General features: G+C 43.3%; 1 long non-coding RNA gene across 1 annotated transcript; it reads left to right on the forward strand.

The window, feature by feature from the left end:
- The first annotated feature begins 764 nt into the window (after positions 1-764).
- LOC140687428 (uncharacterized) lies at positions 765-6,943 on the forward strand. Its single transcript, XR_012061729.1, has 3 exons — positions 765-965; positions 1,153-1,218; positions 6,720-6,943. It is a non-coding gene; the product is annotated as an uncharacterized lncRNA (long non-coding RNA).
- Positions 6,944-12,014: the final 5,071 nt, after the last annotated feature.

Consider the following 12,014-nt stretch of genomic DNA (forward strand, 5'->3'; position numbering starts at 1 on the left):
CTGGACTAGGCACTGCTCTAGGGCAGGGCCTGGGCGTGAGTTCTCTCTGTGGCTGCAGCTGTGCCTCACATGGGTTCAGGATGGTAGAGATATTCACTAATGTTTGCTGAATGGATAAATGAATGAATGTTTAGTTCCCCTCCAGTTCTGCTTCACCTCTGGACCCCTGCCCCTTGGAGGAGAAACCCTTCCTGAGAGCACATGTGAAATAGCTTGAGATCCCCAGTGGTAGGTGGGGACAGGACACCCATCTTTGTCCATACCTTAGCATAGCCCTCCTGCCCGCGATGCTAAGACCCTGTCAGAGATGTGACAAACAGCTTGGCTGATGGCTTATAATGTCAGAGATGATGGAAGCAGGGAGGCGATGGCTGAAAGAATGGGTTGGGGACGCTTGTCATAACTTTATTTGTGGGAGGTGAGTTCCTGTCAGCCGGGTGATGGATGGCAGCAGGGCAGGCACAGTACAGACCCTGCCACCACATCTCCCCCTTCTCTCTAAGCCAAATGACTTTGGGGATGAAAAATTACTTTCTTGGGAGAACCAGGGGGAGGGGAACTTCAGGGGAAGGGGGCCATAGGGTCGGCACCTTGGAATGACTTTTGCTTTTCCTGCTGAAAGTTGAGTTTTGCCTAGGCCAGCGTGATAGTTTCTTTCCTTCCTCCCTTTCTTCCTTCCTTCCAAGGAGATTATGGAATACTTCCAGACACGTTACCTGCCTCCATCCTCCAATCTGCCTAAAAAGGAATGTATACTTTTACAGATGAGGAAACCGAGGCTTGAAGAGAGGAAGCAATATGCCCAAAGTTCCTTGTGAAGGAAGTGGCAGAGCTGCGATTTGAACTTGGGTCCAGTTACTCCAAAGCCCGACTTCTCTCTATAAGGATATAATAAAGACCACGGAAGTAGCATGCGCCAGGCTCCTTGGACGCACAGTAGAGAGCAATTAATCTGATGGAGAAAAGTAAGGGAAAAAATGATATTTGAGTTGATTCTTGAAGGGTGAATAAAATGTTAACTGATAGAGAAAGAGGATATTGGGGATTGGGAAGAGGAAAGAGAGGAGTAGCATGCATTTTTGTTTGTTTCGCCAAAACTGGTCACTGCCCTCTTTTTCCTTTCTAACAGAATCTTGATTTTTTTTTTTTTAGGTAATCTATCCTCCTACAAATGGCCATGGGCTCTATCAAGCCATTCATGAAGTTTACATTTCCCTTGTAAGTGTTTCGTTTGGAAACAGGAATGGAAACAATTCCGGCCAATGAGATATAAGGAACATTTTTTTCAAGAGCTTCTGGGAAAGGTTTTCTTGCTCAGAAAGAGAAGGTCCCTCCTCCTTCGCAGGGTATGGTCACATCTGTCTGTGATACCTGGAGGTGTGACAGCCATCTTGTGACTAGGTGGATGAATCCACACACTAACAATGCAATGGAATGATGGAGCGGACATCATTGAGCTGCTGAATGAATGACTCCTATAGCCATCAAACCTTGGAACTTGATCTTTGAGTTGATACATTTTTCTCACTGTTAATCAGCTAAATTGGTGGTTTCCTTTTGGCAGCCCAAAGCATTCTGATTGATACAAGATGTAAAAAGGATGCAAGCCAATTGATTGTTTTCAAAGCTCAGGCTTGAGAGGGCCATAGTTAACTGGGCCAGAGGTGGACACTGGACCAGAGCTAAACCAATCAGAAACCTTACATGGGATCTTTAAACCTAGAGGCAGAGCCAAGCTCCTTCTAAGCTACAAGCCATGGGATTTAGATCTGGAGGCTACAGGTAGTCATGCTTGGTACTATGTGGAAATAGTCAGGATGCTGTGTGAGAGAACAAGGAAAGCAGAAGCAAGTGATGGTGAGATGGTCCTGGCAGCCTCTGAGCCCACGTACCTGACTGGCTGAGGCCCAGGAGCACCACTGCCTGGCCTCAGCCTAGAGTAGTCAATCTTTCTTAGACACAGGAGCCAGTACATTCTCCTTTTCGCCTTGACTAGTTCAAGTTGAATTTCTGTCCCAGTGAAAAGATTCTTGGCTAACACTCTCCCAAATCCCTGGGCTGCCCAGGACCTGGCTGGCCACCTCCCTATTTTCACTTCCAACCTTGTCCAGGAGTCTGAACCAATCCCTGAGGTCCTGGTAGGGTTTCTGCCCTTTCTACCCAACTCACTCTCCCTGGGTGGCCTCATTTACCTCCATGGCTCAGCCTCAACAGCCCCAGGATACTTATAATGTTCAAACCCCCAGCTCCACTCTGGACCCCATCTCAGCTTCAGGCTTTTGAAACACGGCTGAGACATGTTGATCACCTTAACAGTGGGCATCAGAATTCTTCACAAAGATAGCTGGTTGGGTTGGGGGCTGGGGGGATACCCTGAGAAGCCTCCTTGGAGGCAGGTGAGGCCCCTTAGAGCGTGAGTGTGGACAAGCACAAAGATGCCAAGTCAGGCAGCTAGAAGGAGATGATATGGTTGTGGGACGCTGCTGACCAAGGGCCAAGGGGAGGAATTTGTAATTGGTCTGGCAAACGGTTGGAGGAAAGAAATGAAGAGTTGAGTGAGGGGAAGCAGGGGAGGGAGAGAGAGAACATAGCAAGGTGTGAGACTAAATGCTGTATTAAGGGAAGAGAGAGAGAGTGCTGCCCCCCACCAACACTTCTAGCGGCATGGGGATCCCCCAGTACCTTGAAAATAGGAGATTTATTATCTGAAGGAGAATAGCTTGGTTAACAGGTCGTGTGCAAGGTTCATATTGCTTTATCTGAAATCTGGCTACACCTGGCAATATGACCCTGGGCAAGGTACCTGACTCCTCTGAGCATTGGCTCCATCATCTGTAAGATGGGAATAGAGTCATTGTTAGGATTAAATGAGCGCTAAGCACAGTGCTGGCATGTGCTGAGCCTTGAAACACCACCACCAACAGACTGAAGTTCAGAGTATCTAAGGACTTAATCCAAGGAAACAGTCAACTCGTATGGCGGATTTGCAGCCCACAGGCTGCAAACCCAAGAATGCCTGATCTCAGAGGATCTCAGAATTCCTCCCTGAAGGTAGCTTCATGGAGACAGGACCAAAGCCAGAGCCTCCAGCTTAGGGCTGGGTTTCTGGCAGCTAACTCCTTGTTCCTGGGTGCTGGCTCAGCCAACTGTGGCTAAAAGTTGACTTTGCTTCCCCAATTCCTCCACCTTCCCTCCTCCTTGCTCTCCTGGAGAGTATTTCCCTGGGGCTCCTGTTACCAATTTGCAGAGCAAAGACACGCACAGGCAGTTCAGGGGTGGCGCGAGCTCAGCAGCTCTGGTATTGTTTTTAATTCAATATTTTGTCCCTGTGCGCCGGCCTCCTTTATTGGATGAGAACACTGTTATTGGATCCTGCCCTGCAGGAGAAAATGCAGGCTTTCCCTGATGATGGCAGCTAGGTTGTTCTAGAGTCTGAGAAGTCAAGGCAGGGTGAGAAGACAGCAGAGAGTTCCAGAAAATCTGGTGGTTACAAGCTGTACTGTGACACGGACAAAAATATTAACATATGTATTCTCGACCTTTCCCCTTGCCCTCCCTTCTAGGGAGGACAAAGCCCAGGAGGCAGCCTTCACATCGCCTTCTTCCTTTTCCTGCACATTCACTGTATGTCTTAGTCCTGCTAATTTTACCTCCACTTTTCCCCATGCCCAGTGCCACTCAGTCCAAGCCCCAAGCATCTCCTGCCTTGACAACTGGTCTATCCATCCTCCCCTGCTATGCTCAAACCCATTGTCCTTATGGTAGACTATCTTATTTGGGATCTCCCAAAAGCCTGAGAAAAGGATTCAGATGTACAGAGTTTATTTGGGGTGTGATCCCAGGAAACACCGGCAGGACCTCTGGGAACCAGTGAACAACACATCATAGCTCAGAGTTATCCCAACTGAGGAGTGAGGGAGCTGGGCATTTAACTATGAAGTCCTATCAGGAAGAGGGGCTGCTCTGGAGTGGGAGGGTGGGGATGGACTGTTAATTCTCTGGCACCTCTGATATTCCAGTGGTCAGAGCAAGTCCTCAGGTGAAAAAGCACAAGTGCTGGCATTTTGAGCTGGGAGTCTGCCCAGTGTACACTAATGTGCAGGGACCAGGGCACATGGCTGAGAGGCACTGACAACACATCTTCTATACAGACACATTTCTTGACTTAAAGCCTCCTGATGGCTTCCCTTTGCTCTTTGGGGAAAAGACCTAGTTCTTTTTCTACATCCTACAAAGTCTCACTGGGGTGGCCCCTGCCCACCTCTGCTGCCTCACCTTACCCTACTCTCCCCTTCATTCCCTGGGCCCCAGCCATCCTATTCTTCTCTATGTTCCTCAAATGTGCTTTCTCCCACCACAGGACCTTTGTATATGCCAATCCCACTGCCTGGTCCTTCTATATCACCTGGATAATTCTTATACATCCTTCAGATCTCTGGGCAACCCAGCACCATCTCCCAGGCTGGGTCATGTTGCCTCTGTTCTCCACTCAGAGAACTGGGTTCCTTCTCTTTTGAGTCTTAATTTGTGTGATTATTATACAATTAGCATCAGTCTTCTCTACCAGAATTTGAATCCTAGAGCCCAGAATACTGCCTGGTGTATAGAACTTGATAAATACTGTATTGACTGAATGAATGGATTAATGAGGATTCTGTAGAGTCTTTTTTTTGTGGCAGTTGGGATATTGGGTACAGAGATGAATTCAGAAGAAACTAAGAGCCTAAAGTGATTCACACAGGAAGGACACAAGTTAGGGGAAGAAGATAAGAGAGAAGCCGACCGAAAAGAGAAGAGAGATTTGGGCTGGTGGTACATAGACCAGACAATGGGGCTAGAAATAGGTGGGGAAGATTGTTAGGAAATTTTCATGCTTGTTATTCAATAATGCCCCTCTGCTGTTTTGCCAAAAAACTTTTTGAAGTTTGTTTTTTTGTATGTATGTATTCCTTTTGCATGTAACCTTTTATGAAGACTAGCCCCAGGCAGCTGACTTCCTGTGGCCCATATCTGTGTATTCTGTGTGTTCCGTTGGTATCATGATTTGGTGAAAAAGTCACAGGCTTCTGAGTCACACTAACTTGGGTTTGAATCCTGATTAGGCTCTTCCTAGCTGTGTGGCCTTGGGCAGATTGCTTAACCTCCCTGAGTCTTAGTTTTCTCATCTGTAAAGAGACGGTTAAACGCCTGGCCTTGTGTGGTTATTGGGAGGCTATGGGACTAAACAGAAGCCAAATACCTGATACATGGTTTGGACGCTTAATAGATAATGCTATTATTGCACAAACATAGCACATGACTTCATTAATTGAGCACCTACTGTATGCTAGGCATATTTATTGTTACAGAATCCTCGACAACACTGTGGGGTAGGTGTTTGAGGCAGTTAAAAGTTCACTGAATCTCACTCCCTCTTCTTCGTGGGCTCACGGAGAGACTACATTTTCTGACTTTTCTTGTACTTAGGAGTATCCATGTGTCTGCTTTCTGCGCAGTGGGATGAGGCAGGCTAGGCCCCAATATGCATCTCTCACAACCCCCCATGTTCTCTTTTCCCATCCACCAACTGAAAGCAAAGGTCTTCAGGGCCCCAGGGGATGGTGAAGCCACCGATGGAAAGCACCCGGATGCCTGTCAATGTGTAGAAGGCCATGTGCCAAACATCCACGTTGGGCTATTATATGATCAAGAAATAAACATCCATTTTGTTGTTTATTTATTACAGCAGTTAGACTACTTTGATTAATATACTATTTTTACCCACATTTTATAGATGATGGAAAAGAGGCTCAGGGAGGTGAAGTGACTTCCCTAGGGTTGTACAGCCAGATATGGCAGGGCCAGGATTCTGTCCCCAGAACATACACAAAATAAAGTTGATGATGCTTCCCTCTTAATTGGCCTTCAATAAATATTTGTTGAATAAACGTAATTGAGAGTCTGATTCTCTAGCCTTTAAATTAAGAAGCTAGGGAAACGGTTGTTCAAGAATAAATCACAGAGTGACAAAAAAATATCAAGATACGTAGGTCTCCTCCACTGTATGGTAAGTTTCTGGAAGGCATATGCTTTATTATACTTGTTTTTAAATCTTTCCCTGTACCCAGCACTGTGCTAGGTACCTGGTAGGTGCTCAGACATGGCTGTTTAATGGAATTCTTACATATACCACCACTTGGGCCTTCCCCAACTTTTTGGGGGGTATCGAGAAATACCTTGAAATCATCATCCTTGCAAAATGCCGTGAAATAGTGACACATTCTTTCCCCTGTCTCTCTGCTAGCAAAAAAAAAAAAAAAAAAGAAGAAAAAAATGACACATTTTCTTTTTTTTTTAACATTTTTTATTGATTTATAATCATTTTACAATGTGTCAAATTCCAATGTAGAGCACAGTTTTTCAGTTATACATGAACATATATATATTCATTGTCACATTTTTTCTCTGAGCTACCATAAGATCTTGTATATATTTCCCTGTGCTATACAGTATAATCTTGTTTATCTGTTCTACATTTTGAAATCCCATCTATCCCTTCCCCCTCCCCCCGCCCCCTTGGCAACCACAAGTTTGTATTCTATGTCTATGAGTCTGTTTCTGTTTTGTATTTATGCTTTGTTTGGTTGGTTTTTTGGGGTTTTTTTTTGTTTTTTTTAGATTCCACATATGAGCAATCTCATATGGTATTTTTCTTTCTCTTTCTGGCTTACTTCACTTAGAATGACGTTCTCCAGGAGCATCCATGTTGCTGCAAATGGCGTTATGTTGTTGGTATTTATGGCCGAATAGTATTCCATTGTATAAATATACCACATCTTCTTTATCCAGTTATCTGTTGATGGACATTTCAACTAATCTTCGACAAAGGAGGCAAGAATATACAATGGAATAAAGACATTTTCATTTTTTAAATGAGTAAACATATAATTTTGTGCAAAAATCAAATACCATCTTGTGCTAATCTCTGCCATAAACAGTGGGAGCAGGTGGTAAAGTTGGGGGACATGCACTGGGGAAAAATCATAAATGAAGGCAGTTCTGCCTATTAACCCTTCCCTCGATGAATAGACCTACAACCTCCACAACTGAATTTTAGAACAAGTTCATGGAAGTCCAGTTCATGGAAGGGTTCCACAGGAGCATAATTTGGAAAGATGAGCTGGTTGGAGTAGGAGGGGCCAGTTAATTGATGGACAAGTTTCTGTTTTCATATTTGCTAGCTAGCTGCTGAAAACCAACTAGTGGCCTCTCCAGAGCAAGCCAGCAGGACTCTGTGTTTTTGTTTTAGCTGCATTTCTATCTCTGTTTTATGCCCTTCTCCATGTTTTTATTCTTACACCTTTTTTTTTTGGTGATGTTTCTTTCTTTTTTTAAATTGAAGTACAGTCAATTACAATGTGTCAGTTTCTGGTGTACAGCACAATGTCCCAGTTATGCATATACACATATTTATTCATTTCCATATTTTTTTCATTAACTATTATTACAAGATATTGAACATAGTTCCCTGCGTTATACAGAAGAAACTTTTTTCAAATCTATTTTTCTATATAGTGGCTAATATTTGTAAATCTCAAACTCCCAAATTTATCCCTTCCCACCCCATTTCTCTGGTAACCATAAAATTGTTTACTATGTTTGCGAGTCTGTTTCTGTTCTGTAGATGAGTTCATAGTGTCCTTTTTTTTTTTACACCTTCTTTTAATTTATGCTGCCTTGCTGTGTTTTATGTATCTTCATAAGCCACCTTAAATCCTTTCTGGAATAAGGTGGTGGTATAAACAAAAACATATAACATAAATATAAATATAAAATGTAACAAGCTCTATAAAAACCTATTCCTAAAATACCAACAGTAGTTATTTCTCATGGAGGGAAATAGGAGGGTTAGAGGTGTATTGGGCGAGGGGAACAGTGTGCATCCAAGGGGAAATAGATCTGGGTAATTTTACAAAGCCCAAGATGTGGCATTACAAATAACTTTAATAAATAGCATGGATTTTAAAAGTGGTTTTATTTTATTACCTCTATAGATATGTATTTTCTTTATTATTTACTTCTGTAGTATTTTCTCAGGATAGAAATTGAGAAAATACAAATAAGCAGAGAGAAGAAAATTAAAGCTACTCTTAGCCCACTACTCAGAGATCATCACCACTAACATCTCAGAGCCTTTGTATCTTCTTCATGTAAGATTCAGAGAAGGGGTCCCAGCAATAGGGCTTAGAGACTAATGAACTAGTGAATTCTCCCCCTACCCCAACTAGGTGATGGGGGTGATGAAGATGAGGAGGAAGAAGGAAAAGAGGAGGATGAGAGGAGGGAGAGGAGCAACAGGAAAGAAAAGATTCTTTGAGGTTCTGTATGTGGGTGTCCGACGGTAAATGGGGAATTGGGAGAACAGGGTAGTGTCAGCATGCTGCTTCGTCTGACTCAGGGATGAAGTCTGACCCTCTTAGGGAGAGATGCTGTGGGCAAAGGGAATGAGATGTGGGGTACAAGCAGAACTGCTGTAGGGCCCAGATGACAGGTGCCACCTAGCACTGAGGAGTGATGCCTATACCCCATGTCCCTACAGGACATGGTCTGGCGCTGCTGCTGTGAGGACCCAGTCAGGAGACTGTGGCACCTCTGGGGTCCTGCAGCTTCTAGAGCTCCAGAGAGCAGTGTTCTTGGCAGGGTACCAGTGGCGGTGGCGAGGCTCCCTTCAAGTGACTTGGGGGCAGCAGGTGCCAATGCAGAAGTCAGAGTGAGGATCTGGAGAGGGTCAGCCAGGAGTATAGATGGGTATACGCATGCCCAGAAAGAACTCAGTCTTTTAGGAGATCTGGGCTGAGGGGCTTATACTGGTGCAGGGGGAAGCTCTGAGTCAGAGAATGTTAATTTTGTCGATGGGACATCATTTGTATGCTCAGGGTGTTAGGTGTGAAAATTTTAGTTCTTTAAAATACATACATGGATATGCATAGATTTTTTTTCTAAGCAAAAATTTGAGATTTCCCTCTGGGTAGCAGGTTTTCAGAAACTTCTGAGGAGGTTGACATAGATCAGTTTTTCTTAAAATGTGTTTCTTATAACACTACTTCCACAGATGTTACATAAAAAATGGTTTCTGTGGTCACATACGCTTGGAAAACATAGAGTCTTGTAGGCTTCCCCCTACAAGACTGCTTGGAACTTTTAATATACTAACATGCATTGTAATTCTCTAAGAGAAGGTGTAAATTTAGCAGCTTTCCCTCCAGCCATCCTGGAGGGCAGGGCCATCCTCTGCCTTCATTGATATCTGCCAGGAATGGTTTAGGGAGTCTAATGGGTATTAATCAGATGCTCAGTTTATCAGTAGGTCACAGTGGCAGCCAACGATGGGAATGTCACTCTTGGGCATCTAACCTGCTTCGATTTTGTGTATCTATTGCTGCATAACAAATTGCCTAAAAACTCAGGAGGTTTAAATACCAAAGCATTTATTATCTCACTGTTTCTGTGGATGAGGAAGTAAGGACCAGCTTAGATGGATGATCTTGGCACCCCATGTCTCACGGGGTTGCAGTCAAGATATCAGTGGGGTTGCAGTCATCTGAGAGCTTAACTGAAATATGGAGGCTCCACTCCAAGATGGAATAGTGACTCTTGCTTCTTGGCATTCATGTCGTGTATAGTCCTTTCTCACAAAGAATAGGTCTGATCTGTGCAAACTATAGGATATTGCAGAAATGATGGACCGTGACTTCTGAGACTAGGTCACAAAAAAACACTGTGGCTTCCACCCTGATCTCTCTTGGATCACCTGCTTTGGGGGAAGCCAGACATCATGTTATGAGAACACTTGGGTGGCCAGATAGATCCACAGAGTGAGGAATTGGGGTCTCTGGCCATCAGGCAGCACCAACCTGCTGGGCGTGTGACCGAGCCGTCTTGGGAGTGAATGACATCTTGACTTCAATCTCCAGAGAGACCTTGATCCAAAACTGTCCTGGTAAGCTGCTTCCAAATTCCTGATCCACGGAAACTGTGTGAGATAATAAATGTTCATTGTTTTTTAAGCCACTACGTTTTTAAGTAATTTGTTACACAGCAATAGATAAGGAATCCACATCCTTAGTACTGAGGCTGGGTAATAAACAGCTCCTTCAGCTCGCTGGTTAAGGAGCCTGCTTGCTTCCTAAGCTAGACGTGGTCTTGACCAATGTCCTTTTTCAGTGACTCCAAATACTGATTGCATTAATGATTCTCCCCATCCCTTATTATAAAAGCATCTCTGAAATGTCTGACTCATGAGGATCATTGTGGGTGATGAGGGGATAAACCCATTAGAATTAGGGGTTTATGAAATTCATTACATTCTTATGAGCCATTGTGAGTACTGATATTCATGGTTTTTCCAGTCCTACGTACGTGACTGGAGAATCCTTCTTTGGGCAATGGACAAAGTTAGTCCCTACTTGTAGCCTTTCTTCCTTCTCCCTTTTTTCTAAGAGAAAGCATCAGGAAAAGACAATCTCTCTTACTCTTCTTGATGTTGTGCCTAAAACTGCTGCCGCCGTTCTGTTGCAGGAAGAATAATGAGTTCCAAAGCATCCATCACCTAGCTTCAACAGTTATCAACTCACCAATCACCCTCTCATCCACACTTCCACCCACACCCACACCTGCTTCCACCGTGGATTATTTTGAAGCAAATGCCAGCCATCATATTATTTCATGCATAGATTTCAGTATGTATCTTTAAAAGATTAGGACTCGTAACAACAGAATTCAATTCTATTATTATGCCTTAAAAAAAAAGCCCCCAAATAATTCCTTTTCATTGCCCATCCGTTACTATTGAATTCTTACTTGGCTCACAGTGTATCTAAGAACATAAACTGCCCTTGTCTCTAATCGAGACCAGTACTTGCTGGAAGAAATAATTACTCTTTAGCATTTAATAATCATCTGTGCCTATATCATAAATGTCAGTGCTGTTTAAAAGGTTAACTGAGCCCAAATCCTTACTGTTTGGTGCATAGTCAGACAGGCTTGGATTGGAATATCACCAATTACTAATACTATGACTGTGGGCAAGTAACTAAACTCTCTATATTTCATTTTTCACCATTTGAAAATATTAAAGTAGAGAGGATCCGGGGACCTGGATTTGGGAGTGAGAGGCAGAAGGAACAGGGACTCCTCTCAAACCCCAGAAATTGCATTCTGCTCCCTGGAAAACATAACCCCCTTTCCACTCCCTACCCTGTAATTCTTCCCCACTCATTTAGTGCCTGAATGGAGCCTGGATTTCTTCGGCACTGTTATGTGTTTCCAATCAGCCCATGATTGCAGGGTAGGAGCTCAATATTGGTGATAAATATACTTTATGAGTGTTTTTTTGAGGATATTTTCTTAAAGGCTGTTCCAACAAATAATTTACTGGGGCAATGAAAGATGGAGGAAGCAACTCTGACTACATCTCGGAGCACCAAAAGCTTGAAGTTTAAGGAATCTAGGCAGCCCACCGCTATTTGGAACTTTCTAGAAGGGATCATTCTTCCACATTACATTTTTTTAAAAAAAGGTTACAGCCCAGCAGCTGGTCTCTTGGGTGGTGGCCTTCTCCCATCTCTCTGGTGGATGCCACTCTCAAATCATCACCATTAGCACATGTTTTTGTTCTGCTTGGTGCATTGCACATAGCTCTCCTCCCCCAACCGCCACCACCCTTGTTAGTTTTTTTTTTTAGGAAAATTTATATTATATTAGTGCTCAATGTAATGATTCAATATTTATATATGTTGGAAAATGATCACCACACTAAGTCCAGGTAACATCCGTCATCATACATAGTTATAAAAATTTGTTCTTGGGATGAGAACTTTCAAGATCCACTCTTTTAGCTATTTTATTTTATTTTATTTTATTTTTAACATTTTTTATTGATTTATAATCATTTTACAATGTTGTGTCAAATTCCAGTGTTCAGCACAATTTTTCAGTCATTCATGGACATATACACACTCATTGTCACATTTTTT

Source organism: Vicugna pacos, chromosome 19 (genome assembly GCF_048564905.1).
Source record: "Vicugna pacos chromosome 19, VicPac4, whole genome shotgun sequence".
Taxonomy (NCBI): domain Eukaryota; kingdom Metazoa; phylum Chordata; class Mammalia; order Artiodactyla; family Camelidae; genus Vicugna; species Vicugna pacos.